At 49.1% G+C, this 15,816-nt stretch overlaps 4 non-coding genes across 4 annotated transcripts; 3 read left to right on the top strand and 1 right to left on the bottom strand.

Moving 5' to 3' along the window:
• Positions 1 to 9,750: 9,750 nt before the first annotated feature.
• Positions 9,751 to 9,823, top strand: Trnam-cau (transfer RNA methionine (anticodon CAU)). The gene has a single exon. It is a non-coding gene; the product is annotated as a tRNA-Met (tRNA).
• A 454-nt stretch (positions 9,824 to 10,277) lies between these two features.
• Positions 10,278 to 10,354, top strand: Trnae-uuc (transfer RNA glutamic acid (anticodon UUC)). The gene has a single exon. It is a non-coding gene; the product is annotated as a tRNA-Glu (tRNA).
• Positions 10,355 to 10,601: 247 nt separating this feature from the next.
• Trnai-aau (transfer RNA isoleucine (anticodon AAU)) lies at positions 10,602 to 10,676 on the top strand. Its single transcript has one exon. It is a non-coding gene; the product is annotated as a tRNA-Ile (tRNA).
• A 726-nt stretch (positions 10,677 to 11,402) lies between these two features.
• Trnag-ucc (transfer RNA glycine (anticodon UCC)) lies at positions 11,403 to 11,474 on the bottom strand. Its single transcript has one exon. It is a non-coding gene; the product is annotated as a tRNA-Gly (tRNA).
• Between the last annotated feature and the right edge of the window lie 4,342 nt (positions 11,475 to 15,816).

Here is a 15,816-nt window from a genome sequence, read left to right as displayed (position 1 = left end):
GAAGGCCCGTGCATCTGACTTCTGGGTCTTCGTCTTAGCAGAAGCTGATGAAGGGGCTGGTGTCTGTGGGGTGATGGGACGAAGAGGAGACGTCGACCGCGCGATCTTAGCACTGGCCGAACGGACGACCGTGGTGCTGAAGGTCAGATCGCATGTCTGGGTTGCTACCTCCCGGGTAGTCCGAGGAGAGGCGAGGACAGTGCTGTATTTCCCCGCTGGGAGCAGCGTGGGCTTCCTACTAGCCAATAGCTTGCGAGCAGCCGAGGTGGACACTTTCTCTTTGACTCGAATTTCCTGGATACAGCGTTCTTCCTTATAGACAGGACAGTCGCGGGAGGATGCGGCATGGTCACCCTGACAGTTCACACAACGAGGAGACGGAGGTGGACAGTCACCCTCATGGGCATCCCTGCCACAAGTGACACATTTAGCCGCATTGGAACAAGACTGTCGAGTGGGATTGAAACGCTGACACTGGTAGCAGCGCGTAGGTGTCGGGACATAGGGGCGAACAGAAATAACCTCGTAGCCCGCCTTGATGCGCGATGGCAGCTTAACACTATCGAAGGTTAAGAAAAGTGTCCGGGTCGGTACAAGGTCATTGTTGACCTTTTTCATGACCCGATGGACAGCCGTCACGCCCTGCTCAGCGAGGAAAGATTGAAGCTCCTCGTCAGTCAATCCGTCGAGAGAGCTACTATAGACTACACCACGAGACGAATTCAAAGTGCGGTGGGCCTCCACCCGGACAGGGAACGTGTACAAGAGTGTGGCCCGAAGCAGTTTTTGTGCCTGAAAGGCACTCTCAGTTTCTAGTAATAAGGTACCGTTACGCAACGTGGTACAAGATTTGACAGATCCGGCTATGGCATCTACGCCCTTCTGGATAACGAAAGGGTTGACAGAGGAAAAATCCTTTCCGTCCTCAGATCGAGAAACTACGAGGAACTGTGGGGCAGGCGGTAGTATTTTTGTCACTGTTGGCTGGTCACGTTTCCGTTTGTGGGTCGAAGTCGAAAGCGATGGAGTAGAATCCATTGCGGAGGAATCCCCCATGATTGCCAGCGTCTCCGATGGCGCGCTCCTTCCTTGTGGGGACCCTCTCAGAGGGCACTCCCGCCTTAGGTGAATGTTTACACCTCAGGTCACACCTCCCGAGAAACAGACGGAGGGACCAATCGGCATGGTCAGAAGGTATCAGCTCAGGCAATCACCCCTCCCCGGGCCTGGCCTTTACCAGGGGGTACGCGCGTGCCTTACATGTCTACCCAGGGCGGGGACTTACGCGTTACCCCGTCACCGGCTACGCGTGCGAACGCGTGGGTCGGCCTTCAGACACGCACAGGGAGGAAGGAAGAAGAGGAAAAAGAAGAGAGAGGGAGAAAGAGGACAGACTGTCTCAAACGCCGAGGCGGAGACCAGAGAAGGCAAGGAGAAGAAGGCAATGAGAAAGCAAGGAGAAGGAGGCAAGGAGAAGGCAAGGAGAAGAAGGCAATGAGAAGGCAAGGAGAAAAAGGCAATGAGAAGGCAAGGAGGAGTCAAGGGAAAGAGTAAGGAAGACAGTGAAGTGGAGAAGAGCAAAGAAAGGAACCAACAAAAGGAAGGAAGAAACGAGAAGTGAAAAACCAAAAAGACCACGATTATAGGTCGTGAAACCGTCCGCTCCGGACGCAGGCGCTAACTACCCCCGTGAGGGGGATGGACTCCTTTTAGTCGCCTCTTACGACAGGCAGGAATACCTCGGGCCTATTCTAATCCCCGGACCCGCAGGGGGGATGAAGGAGCGTGTTGTAAAATTTTCAACAAAGAAAGAAAGGAATGTACTAGTAATAAAACTAAATTTGTATGACAGGACATGTAAAATCACACAATGATAACAGGCAGCGGGTCTTTACCTGAGGCATAAGTAATGTTGTGCCCGCCTCGCCATACCTCTCAGTCGTTTCGCGTGCTTATCCTTTTGATATAGGCCGATTGGAGAGCGTCAGTCGAGACAAGTCGAGTCGAGACAAGTCGAGTCGAGTCGAGACAAGTCGAGTCGAGACAAGTCGAGTCGAGACAAGTCGAGTCGAGTCGAGACAAGTCGAGTCGAGTCGAGTCGAGTCGAGACGAGTCGAGTCGAGACAAGTCGAGTCGAGACAAGTCGAGTCGAGACGAGTCGAGTCGAGACAAGTCGAGTCGAGACAAGTCGAGTCGAGACAAGTCGAGTCGAGACAAGTCGAGTCGAGACAAGTCGAGTCGAGACAAGTCGAGTCGAGACAAGTCGAGTCGAGACAAGTCGAGTCGAGACAAGTCGAGTCGAGACAAGTCGAGTCGAGACAAGTCGAGTCGAGACAAGTCGAGTCGAGACAAGTCGAGTCGAGACAAGTCGAGTCGAGACAAGTCGAGTCGAGACAAGTCAAGTCGAGTCGAGACAAGTCGAGTCGAGACAAGTCGAGTCGAGACAAGTCGAGTCGAGACAAGTCGAGTCGAGACAAGTCAAGTCGAGACAAGTCAAGTCGAGTCGAGACAAGTCGAGTCGAGACAAGTCGAGTCGAGACAAGTCGAGTCGAGACAAGTCGAGTCGAGACAAGTCGAGTCGAGACAAGTCGAGTCGAGACAAGTCGAGTCGAGACAAGTCGAGTCGAGACAAGTCGAGTCGAGACAAGTCGAGTCGAGACAAGTCGAGTCGAGACAAGTCGAGTCGAGACAAGTCGAGTCGAGACAAGTCGAGTCGAGACAAGTCGAGTCGAGACAAGTCGAGACTCAAGGGGAATCGACGCACACACTGCAGCGAGTAAGAGGGGGAAAGAAAAAATTTAAGGACGCGTGGCAAAAATACTCATACGCAAAAGTAAAAAGGCGGCTGCGGTGGCCGGGAATCGAACGCGGATCAACTGCTTGAAAGGCAACTATGCTGACCGTTACACCACCACCACACAGTTTCCTTCCGCGCACGCGCCGCTGTGTCTGCTTCCCGCCTGTCGGCGGCGGCTGAAGGTGGTCGTAGCTGTAGGCGCATTACGGGGTTTGCGATCGCACCCAGACAGCGTCTCGACGCACATTTCGCGTCCTTTGGCAAGAGTCGTCGCGTGCGTGCGCCGCAAGAGTACTTAGACGATCGCGTTCGGGCGTCATTTTTTAAGCAGTGCAGTGCAGTGCAGGATTCAGCGTCTGTAGCATTCTCTCGAGAGGATGCGACGGCGCTGGACGGTAGTCCCACTTTCCCTTCAGGTGTCTGCGCGGAAAGCACCAGGAAGCTGTTAACTGGCTGAGCATCGGTGGTTCAGTGGTTACCTACCTCGATAGCCCTGGCTTTAGCTGCCGCAGCGGTCGCACGCTCCTCTAGTTGCTCCGTGAACGTCAGTGTTTACGCCAGTGTTTTCGTGTTTTGTGATCATTTATTGACGTTTTGCACGTGAATTAGGCGTTATCAATTGAGCATTTGGTTTTCTTTCGTGTCATCTTTCTACGAAGTGCCGTTGGGATTTCGGCGTTGTCTGAGATTTCTTCGCTGCAGAACACCATGGCAAACTCCGTGAGAAAAAACTCCGTGATTTTCTCCTTCGATAAGTACACCCGTCGAGTACAGCCCTCTGCACTTGAAATACACGACTGGATTACCGAGATAATTGGCCTTCATTCTGAATCTGTTCATACGATGCAGCTGGACTGATGAATACTGCATTTTTGTAAAGTTTAACGATTCCGTGAGTGTAGACCGCTTTCTGGCAAAATATGGTTATGAAACGGAATTTATACACCGTGATGGTACTAAAAGTACTGTCGAACTCCGGAATTCCGAGTCTGTAATTAGAAATGTTAGGGTTTTGAGTATTCCCATAGAAGTAGACAATTCGAAAATTAAAGATGCCCTTTCAAAGTATGGGGTTGTCAGGCAAATAGTCAACGAAAGGTGGACTTCACGTTTCAAGCTGCAGTGCTTTAACGGCATTCGCTCCGTGGAGATGGAAGTGAAAGCAAACATTCCCTCCCACATCTTTGTTGACGGGCACAAGGCGCATGTTATGTACTCAGGGCAAACCCCTACATGTCATGTATGTAACAAGTCTGGTCACCTCCGTCAGGACTGCCCTCGCCGTGTATTTGTGCTAACAAATAACCTTACGCAACGCCGGAAATTAACACTCAACGATTTGTTGCCAGCCAGTAATACAACAGAGCCGGCGGCAGTCGTGGATCCTGTTACTATCTCTGACAATGTTGCACTTCCTGTTAATGACTTTCCGTCCTTAAAACCTGCATTACCTGCTGAAATTCCGTCCCGTGACAGCGAGATTCCCACAAAAAAGCGTCCTCTAGAGGAAACTGAAAAAGTGTAGATGAGGACTCTTCCTGTGAAACACACGTTGCCAGGAGGCCGAAGCCTAGTCCTGAAGATCTGTTGGAAGTGGACAACGAAGATGGAATGAAGGTCGATGTGGCTCCCACTTCCGCACAAGGACTTACACCGCCACGGACAGATAGTGACGCAGCGGGTAGTGACTTTCCACGGAAATGTGACCCTGAGCCTGAGGTCACGGCTGAAATAACCGCATCCAGTGCACAACCCATACAGTGCGAACCGTACGAGGAAGTACCTAGTAAACAACCTGCTGACTCCGAAGCGCAACGCCGCGCCGAAGGAGGAAATAAACACGCATCGCCGCCTCGACAGCACGACAACACAACAGACGCCACGCCGGAACCAAACATTGACGACTCGCAAGCCACGGCCGTTGCCCCCTTCAGCCACCGCCGGCGGTTGCGACCGACACCGGGTCTTACTGTCACGCGTCCTCACGCGAAAGCTACATCAGAGAAGAAAGACATCAAGAAACAGAATATTAAATATGAAGTCATCAGGGCCAACACTGATGAGGAGAAAGAATGGCCGCAGTGACTTATAGAAATGCATTGTCCGAATTTCAGGATACTTTTCTTCTCAAGCTCTTTGTTTAAAAGCAGTGCAACTTTTACTAGGAAGTTAGTACATGTAATGGGCACACAGATTGTAAAGGTCGTGCGTTGTGGGGAAGCACGTTTGCTGCTATAATCATACCGAACCTCATCCCAAATAGCTTCTTCCGGTATGTCTGTGCTGCAAGCTTATAGCATTACTACTATTAACATTAATAAAATACAGTCACCCTTGAAATTGGCAGCGCTAAAAGAATTCTTGTACCAGTCCGGAACAGATATCGCTTTGCTACAAGAAGTTGCGATAACGGAATTTCGGATCCCAGGCTTTTTTGAAATTTTTAATGTTTCTACGGAAGCCAATATCGGTACAGCCATTCTTATAAGGGAAGGCATTCCGGTGACTGAAATCGAACGACTAGAATCAGGTAGGGCCATAGACACAAAAATTTTCGATGTGACAGTGCTTAACCTTTACGCCCCTTCAGGAACTTCCCACAAATTGGATCGTGCGAAGTTTTTTCAAGATGAACTGATCTATTTATTGAGGAAAAATCCGTGTTCTCTTATACTAGGTGGAGATTTTAACTGTGTTTTAAACCAGAAAGATCAACAACCCAACTTCAACTAGTCGCCACAGTTAAAAAAGTAAGTGATCTACACCTTAAGGATGTGTGGGAACTTCAGCATCCGACGTCAGTCGGGTTCACGTATATAACCAGCCACTCCCGCAGCAGACTAGATAGAATTTACGTGTCACCAAATTTGCAAAATTATTTATTAAACGTTGAGACTATTCCTGTGTATTTTAGCGATCACAGTACACTTTTAACTTGCTTTAATCTAAGTGTACAGCCAACCCGTCGATTCAGAGGCCAATGGAACTTAAATATCTCTGTTTTAACTGACGACGAACTGGAACAGGAAATAAGGTTTGCGTGGACTATGTGCCTCCGCACAGTAGACAAGCACCCAACAGTCATTGACTGGTGGACGAGGAGGGCTAAACCAAGGCTGCGGAAAGTTGTCATGCAGTATAGTGCAGCGAGGCACAGGGAGTTGAGGAATACAATGGAGTTTTATTATAAAGTTTTAAGGGACTTATATCAACAAGCCCATGATGACGTAATTCGTCTGCATGATATCAAAAAAATTAAAGCCACGTTATTAAGCATTAAACGGCAACAGATGGAGGGACTCAAAATTAAATCGAAAGCCACATCAGTCGTAGCAGATGAAACAGCTTCTCTGTATCACTTGGTGAGGCATGCTAAAAACAGATGTCTAACTTTCATTGATGAAGTCCAGACGCATACTGGTACGAGGCTCACATGCCAGAAACAAATACTGGACGAAGTCCACAGGTACTATGAAACCTTATATGCCCCTACCACAGTGGAAGATGCAGCTCTCGAGGACTTTCTCAATATTTTAGGTCCACAATTGTCGGGCACAGACAACGCTGACATCCTGTCACCTATTACTAAAGATGAAGTGCATGAGGCAGTGCGTAACTCACCTCTCAACAAATCTCCAGGACTTGATGGCCTCCCTGTGGAGTTTTATGCCCGCTACTGGTCTATAATTGGGGACAAGATCACTTCCATGGCAAATGAGGTCCTGAACGGACAACCGATCCCTGCAGAGTTTAAGGAAAGTAAAATAGTACTGATTCCTAAGAGTAAAGGCAAAACCAACTTAATTTTCGGCCTCTTTCGCTACTAAATTCCGATTACAAAATAATTTCGCGTATTATCAACAAAAGACTCTCTGCCTATTCCAACAAAATATTGAGTCATTACCAATCTTGTTCTCCGACCAGAACGATATTCGAAAGTCTATCTGCATACAGAGACGTCATTGCAATTACCTCCGTGACAAGTATAAAATGTGCGTTAATCTTTATCGATTTCAACAAAGCTTTTGACCGTGTTAGTCATAGATACCTCTTTGCGACGCTGTCAAGAGTGGCTTTCCACCCCCATATTGTGAACATAAGGAATATTGCAACAGGTATAAATGCGAAAATAGCAATCAATGGCCAAACATCTAAACCCATACAGATAAGGCGAGGGGTTCCACAGGGCAGTCCCTTATCAATGTTTTTATTTTCCGTATCTTTAGAGCCCTTCCTCCGCACTGTCCACGCAAGATTAACAGGCCTAACATTGAGTGGTGAGAAAACTGTCATACGAGCCTATGCTGATGACGTGGGCGTTGTAATAAGGAATAAGGAGGAGACTGTTACACTGGAAAGAGAAATCCAAAGGTATTGTCTAGCGTCGGGAGAGACAGCAATTGAAAACAAAAGTCAAATATTGAATCTACGGGGCCTCGATTACCTTCGACTGGCATGGGCTAAACAAGACACCAAACATAAAACTTTGGGAATAACCTTAATGGCATGTCCGATGCGGATGGCTGCTTTTAACTGGACGGAAACTAGGAGGAAAGTTCATGGTGCTGTAATGGAGAACATCCATCGAACTATGGACCTGGTGCAAAAAGTCAGATTCATCAACTCATGCGTTTTGTCTAAAGCGTATTTCACTGCGCAGGTCTTTCCGATCCCTAAACTAGTAGCGGAAGGGATCATGTCCACTGTTACCAATTATTTATGGCGAGGAGACATATTCAGGGTTGGTGCGACTACGGTTATACTGGATGACAGAAACGGGGGCCTCGGTTTGGTGGATATTTGCAATAAAGCGTCTGCTCTGTTCCTCAAACGGACTTTCCATATACTCAGAGAACTTCCACAATGTATAACCGCAAAGCTCTTTGAGGCTGTGACACCCCATAGCCTGCAAGCACAGATTGATGTGCGAAGGATTAATGCCCGGCTGCAGTATGTGAGGAACTTTTTCCTCGAAGCAAGTTATCTTAGTGACGAAATCAGAAGCAACACACGTATCACAGCGCGCGACATCATACTTGAAAGGAAGTTCAATGAGGGTAGAAACAAAATTGAAACGAAATTCCCAAATTGTGACTGGAAAGCTGTATGGCGGAACATCAACTATGCCGGGCTATCTACAGACGCTATTTCCGCATGGTACAAAACAGTTAATAATGTCATCAGCACCAACGAGAGACTATATGGGATCGGTTTAAACCAGACACACCTTTGTGGAAAATGCAATCTGGTGGATACACTCTGCCACAGATTCACCTGTGGTGGCAATGTGCATAACTGGAATTGGATCAGGCAACAAATCGCCTTTCTCACCAGATCCTCTACGCAATATATAACGCCATCGCTCCTCCTGAGACCGGACATGACATACTTCCCGAAATTAAAAACCAACGCCATTAGCTGGTTACTGGGAAAATATGTTAGTTATGTCATCCACACACTTGGGTCGGACAACGAGGTAGAATTCCGCGTTTACATGAAGTGTTAATATGCAAAAATCAGCACGTATCGCAACCACAAGAAGCACTATGGCAACATGCTGAAGATCATTTTTGAAAAAATGGATGTTGGTTAAATATGTGGAACCACTACAACACCTTGCACGAGAACGAACAAAAGAAAAATACCAGTCACTTGGTTCCTTATTATTATTTACTTTTACCTTGCTTCAGGAACTTTCTATTTTTTTTATTTTTTTTTATCAGTGTTCCGTTTCTACTCAGTGAAGAGTTTTTCTTTGTTTTTCTTACATCGGAGAATGGGACTATTGTGTTACGATTTCTGCACACTTAGTGTTATGACCCAACAGGGAACGTGAAAAAGGGGTGGGAGGGGTTTGGGCCTCGACGCACTGGCAGTGCCGTGAACAGACCCCACTGCTTGTGCGGCGTGTACCATGCCCTGACCATTCAAAAAAAAGCGCAGTAGGCAGCGCGTGAGTCACATCCTCACCCGGGGCATTTAATTCGTATTTGTTCGTGATCCCGCAACCAAAACAACTACATGCAACTGTTTTTAGTAGTAGAAATCTTGATGTTCTTTTGCTGCTGCAAAATATTGTCAGTAGCCGAGTTGAGTGAACTTCTAACTGTGGCGTAACTGCAACTGTTATAGTTCAGCTGTCAGAAGCCAATGCCCCAGGAAAATATAAAACTGGATAGAAAAAGCGGTCATGGTGGTCAGTCAAACGAGGCACCTTTATCATCAGGTCCAGTCCTGGATATAACTGACGATGAGCTCGTTAGTATATCAGTCCGTGACTTAAATCGTCAGTTGAAGTTGCGTGGTCTTTCAAGGGAAGATATAGTGCGAATGGAACAGCGCCGAAGAACCCTAAAAAACAGAGGATATGCAGCCAGCTGCCGCATTAAACGTATTGAACAAAAGGATGAACTTGAATCAGAGAAGACCCAAGAATACAGAGATATGGAAGCAATGCAAGAGGAGAATCGTCGTATGCGTGTTGAAGTAGAGCAGCTCCATGTCAAATACGAAGCTCTCAAGAAATTTGCAGCATTGAAGAAGATTTCAATTCCACCTGAATTGGAAACTATTTGAGCTAAACTTCAGAAAAAAAATAATAAGTGGTAGAATGCTCGCCTACCACGCGGGCGGCCCGGGTTCGATTCCCGGCCGATGCATCATTTTGTTTTTTCTCCGATAATGGTGCCGCGTGTGTTTCGCACTCGAACTGCGTGAGCCATGAGAATGAACCGCGGGATTCCGTGTGGAAAGAACCAAACATGCAGCGCGCACGACTTGTCGTTTGGGCGCTTGCGTGCTATTGTACGTACTGGCGTCGGCCTAGCATAGCAAGTTGCCTGTCGCGTCGGGAATGCACGTGTAGCAACGGAAAAAAGTTAGCCAGGAAGTGCACTCTCTCCTCCACTGGTATTCGGTACTTAGGGAGATTCCAGAGGGTGCGGCGATCACCTGCCTCGGTAGCGCAGTAGGCAGCGCGTAAGTCTCATAATCTTAAGGTCGTGAGTTCGATCCTCACCCGGGGCATTTAATTTACTTTCGTTCACAGATAAATTGACGGCTGTGGGGTTGCGAAGGAGCGAAACACTTTGTAGTTCGTTATGCACGAGGCTTCAACGACTCAGCGCGAAAATGTTCACTTCCCGTTATTACTACTTGCAGTTCTTTTGTAAAATTTTGAAGAAAAAAGTACTAGTAGTAAAACTGAATTTCGTATGATGTAACATGTAAAGTCACACAATGTACGACCTGCTATATAATGACAGGCAGCAGGTCTTTAGTAGCAAAGTAAGTAAATAAATATTGCTACTTGCAGCTTTGCTTTCCGTCCTACCCCAGTAACAGCGAGACCAAAAGCAATGGTTTGTGACTGTTGCCATGCGCGCCTCGCCATGGTCGCGCGATAAGATGCTCGCAAACAGGGAAAGTGCGACACGGAGAGCGGGTGGACGGCGTGTAAGCACGAAGGAATATGCGCGCGTCCGGTGTGGTCTAGTGGCTAGGATACCTGGCTTTCACCCAGGAGGCCCGGGTTCGATTCCCGGTAGCGTAACGGAATATTTTCGGAACAAATCACAAGTTTTGACCGTGCGAAATGCTGTTTCACGTCCTCCTCGCATTATAGCTACTGGTTCGTAAACGTCAGCCGAAAACTGTCGAGAGAAACGGGCACGCAATGAAATTACTACGAGCAGCGGAATAAAGGGAGAAGAGACGCTGGTCCACTGTTGGACTGCTGCCATAGAAATGTTACATGGCAATACGCACAGCAATTGCCGCGGAGGGATGGAAGTCTCTACACCGAGGCCCGTTAGCTCAGTTGGTTAGAGCGTCGTGCTAATAACGCGAAGGTCGTGGGTTCGATCCCCCCCACGGGCCACTACGATTTTACTAGTTCAAAAAGGCAACGCCGATTTCCCCGGGGAAGTATGGTGACAAAGAAATCGTCACATTGTTGTGGGAGCTGCTAGGGGACCCGAACGCGACGTGTCGGGACGCGCTAAAGCACTTCACTGGTCACAGCACGCTGAACACAGTTTCTCGTCCGATCACCGCTACTGCGCGACGCTGGGCGTTGTCAGTGCTTGGGCGGGTGACCGCCTGCGAACACAGGGCACTGTCGACAGTTTCAATTCGTATTTCTCTTTCCTCTTCGGTTTCGGAGCTGCAGCGCTATTCGGTCAAGGGCACTGGCGCCACGTTTTGCCTCTCCGTATGCCAAGTCGCGCCGTGCGGCCACAGTGTAATGAAGGAGCGTGTTGTAAAATTTTCAACAAAGGAAGAAAGGAATGTACTAGTAATAAAACTGAATTTGTATGACAGAACATGTAAAATCACACCATGATAACAGGCAGCGGGTCTTTACCTGAGGCATAAGTAATGTTGTGCCCGCCTCGCCATACCTCTCTCAGTCGTTTCGCGTGCTTGTCCTTTTGATATAGGCCGACTGGAGAGCGTCAGCTCTCGCGTCAGCCGAGCAAAGTCGAGACTCAAGGGGAATCGACGCACACACTATAGGGTGGCCTGCAGCGGCTGAGAGGGGAGAAGAAACATTAATTTAAGGACGCGTGGCAAAAGTACTCATACGCGAAAGTAAAAAGCCGGCTGCGGTGGCCGGGAATCGAACCCGGATCAACTGCTTGGAAGGCAACTATGCTGACCATTACACCACCACCGCACGGTTTTCTTCCGCGCACGCCGCGCTGTGTCTGCTTCCCGCCTGTCGGCGGCGGCTGAAGGTGGTCGTAGCAGTAGGCGCATTACGGGGTAGGCGAGCGCATCCAGACGGCGCCTCTACGCACATTTCGCGTCCTTTGGCAAGAGTCGTCGCGTGCGTGCGCCGCAAGAGTACTTAGACGATCGCTTTCGGGCGTCATTTTTAAGCAGTGCAGTGCAGGATTCAGCGTCTGTAGCGTTCTGTCGAGAGGATGCGACGGCGCTGGACGGTAGTCCCACTTTCCCTTCAGGCGTCTGCGCGGAAAGCACCAGGCAGCACGTTGCGCGGAGTTCCGCTGCTGTCGTCGGTTTGTTTACATCGCCGGGACTTTGGCGCTTCGTTGTTCGTGATTTCTGCTTTGAAGATTTGTATGTAACAAAATGTCGACATTTTCGAGAGCTAACACCGCTCAGTATGTATTTGATAGAAGTGCTGTCCGCCCTACCGCATTTGAAATACACGAGTGGTTATTCGAAGACCTAAAGATACCGGAAGAAATCGTAGACACCTTTCAATTGGACTTTGTTCAGTATTGCTTGTTCTTGAAATTTACCTCTGGGGACATGTGTGAAAAGTTTGTTGCTAAATTTGGTGGCAGTCGCCGTTTTAAACATGCAGACGGCAGTATTAGTAATGTGCAAATTGTGGCGTCAGGATTTGGTATTCCAACTGTTCGAGTTTTTAATGTCCCACCGGAATGCCCTCATCAAGTTTTATCTCGTGCCTTGTCGCGATTTGGTGACGTTCTTAACGTTACAATGGAGAAATGGTCTAGTGCATATCGTTATAAAGTTGCTAGTGGTGTCCGTAGTGTACGGATGGACCTGAAACAACATATTTCTTCCTACTTTGTAATCGGTGGGGTTCGTGCACAGGTCTCATATCGGGCAACCGCCGACATGTGCCGTATGTCATTCTACGGAACATTTGAGGGGTGACTGCCCTCGACGGCGGCCTGTTCAGTTACCGCGCGAAGATGTTGTGGGTGGTGGCGATAAATTTGTGCCCCTAATGAGTGAGATTGTAGCAGGAACATCCTTTCCCGGTCCGACCGACCGACCGATCGAGCGACCGACGACCGTTGCTTCCGTCGACGACCCGTCCGTGGCGGAACATAGTCACACGACTGTCGGGCAGGAGGCAATGGAGGTTGTCCAGGACCCGCCTACCCCGACCGACCGGGTTGATGACGAAAGGGACGCACGCTCTGTTAATGCTGATGCCGTTCAATCGGAATCGGTGGAGGCTACAGACACTTCTTTACCCCCGCCTCCCCTCCCGGTGCCAACTCCTGCCGATCCTGTAAAGCCTTCAGCGGAAAGTAAAAAGCAACGTCGCCAGCGGGGCAAGGGTAAACAGGTCAAAGATCCGAACCCGGCCGCTCTCGCGAATCCGCCAGCCACGGAGAGTGGCAGTGAAAGTGAGGCGATGTCACAAGGTTCCTCTCGTAGTAGCAGCCCCGCCAGGACAGAGCAGATTCGAGCACACACTGAACGCTTAAAACAATTTCTCAGTGCTGGGAAGGAACTGGACGTTGCCGCTGCGAAGCGTAAATTAGAACAGGCCAGTGAGCAGTTACCACAGCGCCCGCGCAAACATTCTGTGCCGTCACAGCCGGCCGTAACATCGCGCGGCGGCCGGGCGGAAGCCACCAAGCCGTCGGGCGACGCACGACCACCCCCGCCACCTGACAGTCACAGCCCGTGGTGGCAGCAGGAGGACGAGGGGGGCCAGTAGCTATGCGCGCAGACTAACATCGTTCTCATGAGTCCACCTACGTTGCAATTGACCTAGAAACGAATGTGTCTTGAACTGTGTCCAGTGTATTGTTGTGCCATGTTTTTGTAGACTTGCTACTAACCACTACAGTGTTTTAAGACCTCTTGCAATTTCCATTTTATGCCAGCTGCCATTCATTTAAGTATACGTCCGGCGTTTTATCACTTCGTTGGTGCTTTTTATATTGCTCTGTCTTGTCCATCTGCTTAAAATGTCAACGCACCCACACCCATCGAGTGTGTTTTCTGTTTTGACATTAAACGTTGCCGGTATTTCAGCGGTGCACAAGGTAGCTGCATTTAAAGATGTTTTATATCATGGAAATTTTAGTATTGCCCTTCTTCAAGAAGTGTCTAGTGATGTTTTCAGCAATATTCCAGGCTACGACGCTATTTACAACCTTAATAGTGACAATAACTGTGGCACAGCACTTTTATATAAGTCGTTTTTAGAACCTACGGACATCAGACTTCTCCCTGATGGTCGTGTACTGGCGTGTGTCATTGCGGGAGTCCAATTTGTCAACGTGTATGTGCCCTCGGGGACTGATCAAAAGCGCACAAGAGCTCGTTTTTTTTTACCACGGACGTATGCCCCTTTTTGGCCACGGCTCGTCCCATTATATTCGGTGGTGATTTTAATTGTGTTGTTGCCGATGCGGACCAATATCCCACCCCCACTAAATGTGCAGAACTGAATACCCTTTTAAATGCAGCGGAATTGCGTGATTCGTGGCGTCACTACCACCCCATCATGACGCAGTTTACGCACTTTTCTACTGGAGGAGCCAGTAGAATTGATAGGATCTACGTTTCACGGGAGCTAACAGACGCTTTATGCTCAGTCGAAGTTCTGCCTGTCGCCATGAGCGATCATTGTCGCTACGTATGTGCTTTGCGGTTGCAGTGCTGTCGCACGAAACCACTTCCGGCATATTGGAAATTAAATACCGGGTATCTGGGTGCCGAAGGGCTCCGTGCGGAGGTGCATGTAGCGTGGCAGCAGTGTTTAGCGAAAGTCCACAATTACGGGTCCTGCATCGAGTGGTGGGTGGCGCATGCCAAACCGATTTTGCGGCAGGCGGCGCAATTCTATAGTCGAGAAGCGAGTTACTGGCACAGGCGTACGTTGGCATTTTATCAGCAGTGCTTGCAGGATGCTATCAATTCACCTGTTGGCCCCGACGCAAACGTTAGACTCCGCCTGAGCAAAATTAAAGCCAGGATTCTGCGGTTGCACCGGGAAAGGTCGAAAGGTTTAACGATTCGGAGCCGTCCCTTGTACCACATCGATGACGAGGAGCCGTCGCTCTATCATCTTGCCCGGGAGAAGAAACAGGCTCGCAAAAAGTATATTGATGCGTTGGAAACTGATGCGGGGATTGTCTTATCGCAGCGGCACGACATTGTACGCCATATCGACGACTATTATACTTCGCTTTTTCACGACGCTACCGCGGACGGCGAGGCCACGCGGCTTTTATTACAAGACTTAGTCGACTGCTTGTCTGATCATGACCGTGAAGAGCTGGTTGCAGAGATGTCGAACCAGGAAGTATTACAGATATTGAAAGCCAGTACAACGGGCAAGTCGCCTGGACCCGACGGTCTTCCTACAGAATTTTATATTACTTTCTGGGATATTGTAGGGGACAAGTTTACGGTGGTGGTGAACGAAGTGCTTCGTGGCATCGCCATCCCGAGTCAGTTTCTCGAAGGGCACATTGTTCTTATCCCCAAAAAACGGGGTACGTGCCGTGTCACCGATCTTAGGCCAATTACGCTGTTAAATGCTGATTACAAGCTGGCGGCCAGATGTGTTGCAGCGAAGATGCAGGTCGTCATGGACAACGTCATCTGTCCGTATCAATCCTGCGGCGTTACGAGGCGGACCATTTTCAATGCGGCATCTACCTATCGTGACGTCATCGCTTACTCCGCCGTCCGCCGACTTTCAGCAGCTGTCCTTTCTGTGGACTTTGCCAATGCGTTTGACAGGATGAGCCACGATTATTTGCTGCAAGTTATGGAAAGGATGGGCTTTGGCTTCCGCTTCATTCGCGTGATTCGCCATTTCCTGACAGGGGCCCGTTCGGTGGTGACCATTAATGGATGGAGAACGCCACCTATAGTTCTTAGTAGATCGGTGCGACAGGGCTGTCCCTTATCTATGTACCTTTTTGTAATTGCTTTGGACCCACTGTTGCGTGCGCTAGACCGCACGATAGGCGGCGTGGATATTCATCGTGCCTCAGTGAAGTGTCTCGCTTATGCTGATGACGTAGGTGTTTTTATCGGCGACGACAACGATTTTCATCAAATCCGGCCCTTACTGGGGTGGTATGAATGTGCGTCGGGTGCCCTGATTAATCCAAGGAAGACTGTACTGATTCCTTTAGGAAATTGCGAAGTGGATCCCGATCAGACTTGGTTTCGGGTAGCCCGTACTCATACGATCTTGGGCCTTGATGTTACCGCTAATCCTCAGCAGATGGGGGCGCGCACCTGGCGCCGGCTGCTCAATC

This window comes from Schistocerca nitens, chromosome 2, assembly GCF_023898315.1.
Source record: "Schistocerca nitens isolate TAMUIC-IGC-003100 chromosome 2, iqSchNite1.1, whole genome shotgun sequence".
Taxonomy (NCBI): Eukaryota; Metazoa; Arthropoda; class Insecta; order Orthoptera; family Acrididae; genus Schistocerca; species Schistocerca nitens.
Note: the sequence above shows the minus strand (reverse complement) of the source record. Positions and strands in the feature narration are given on the sequence as shown.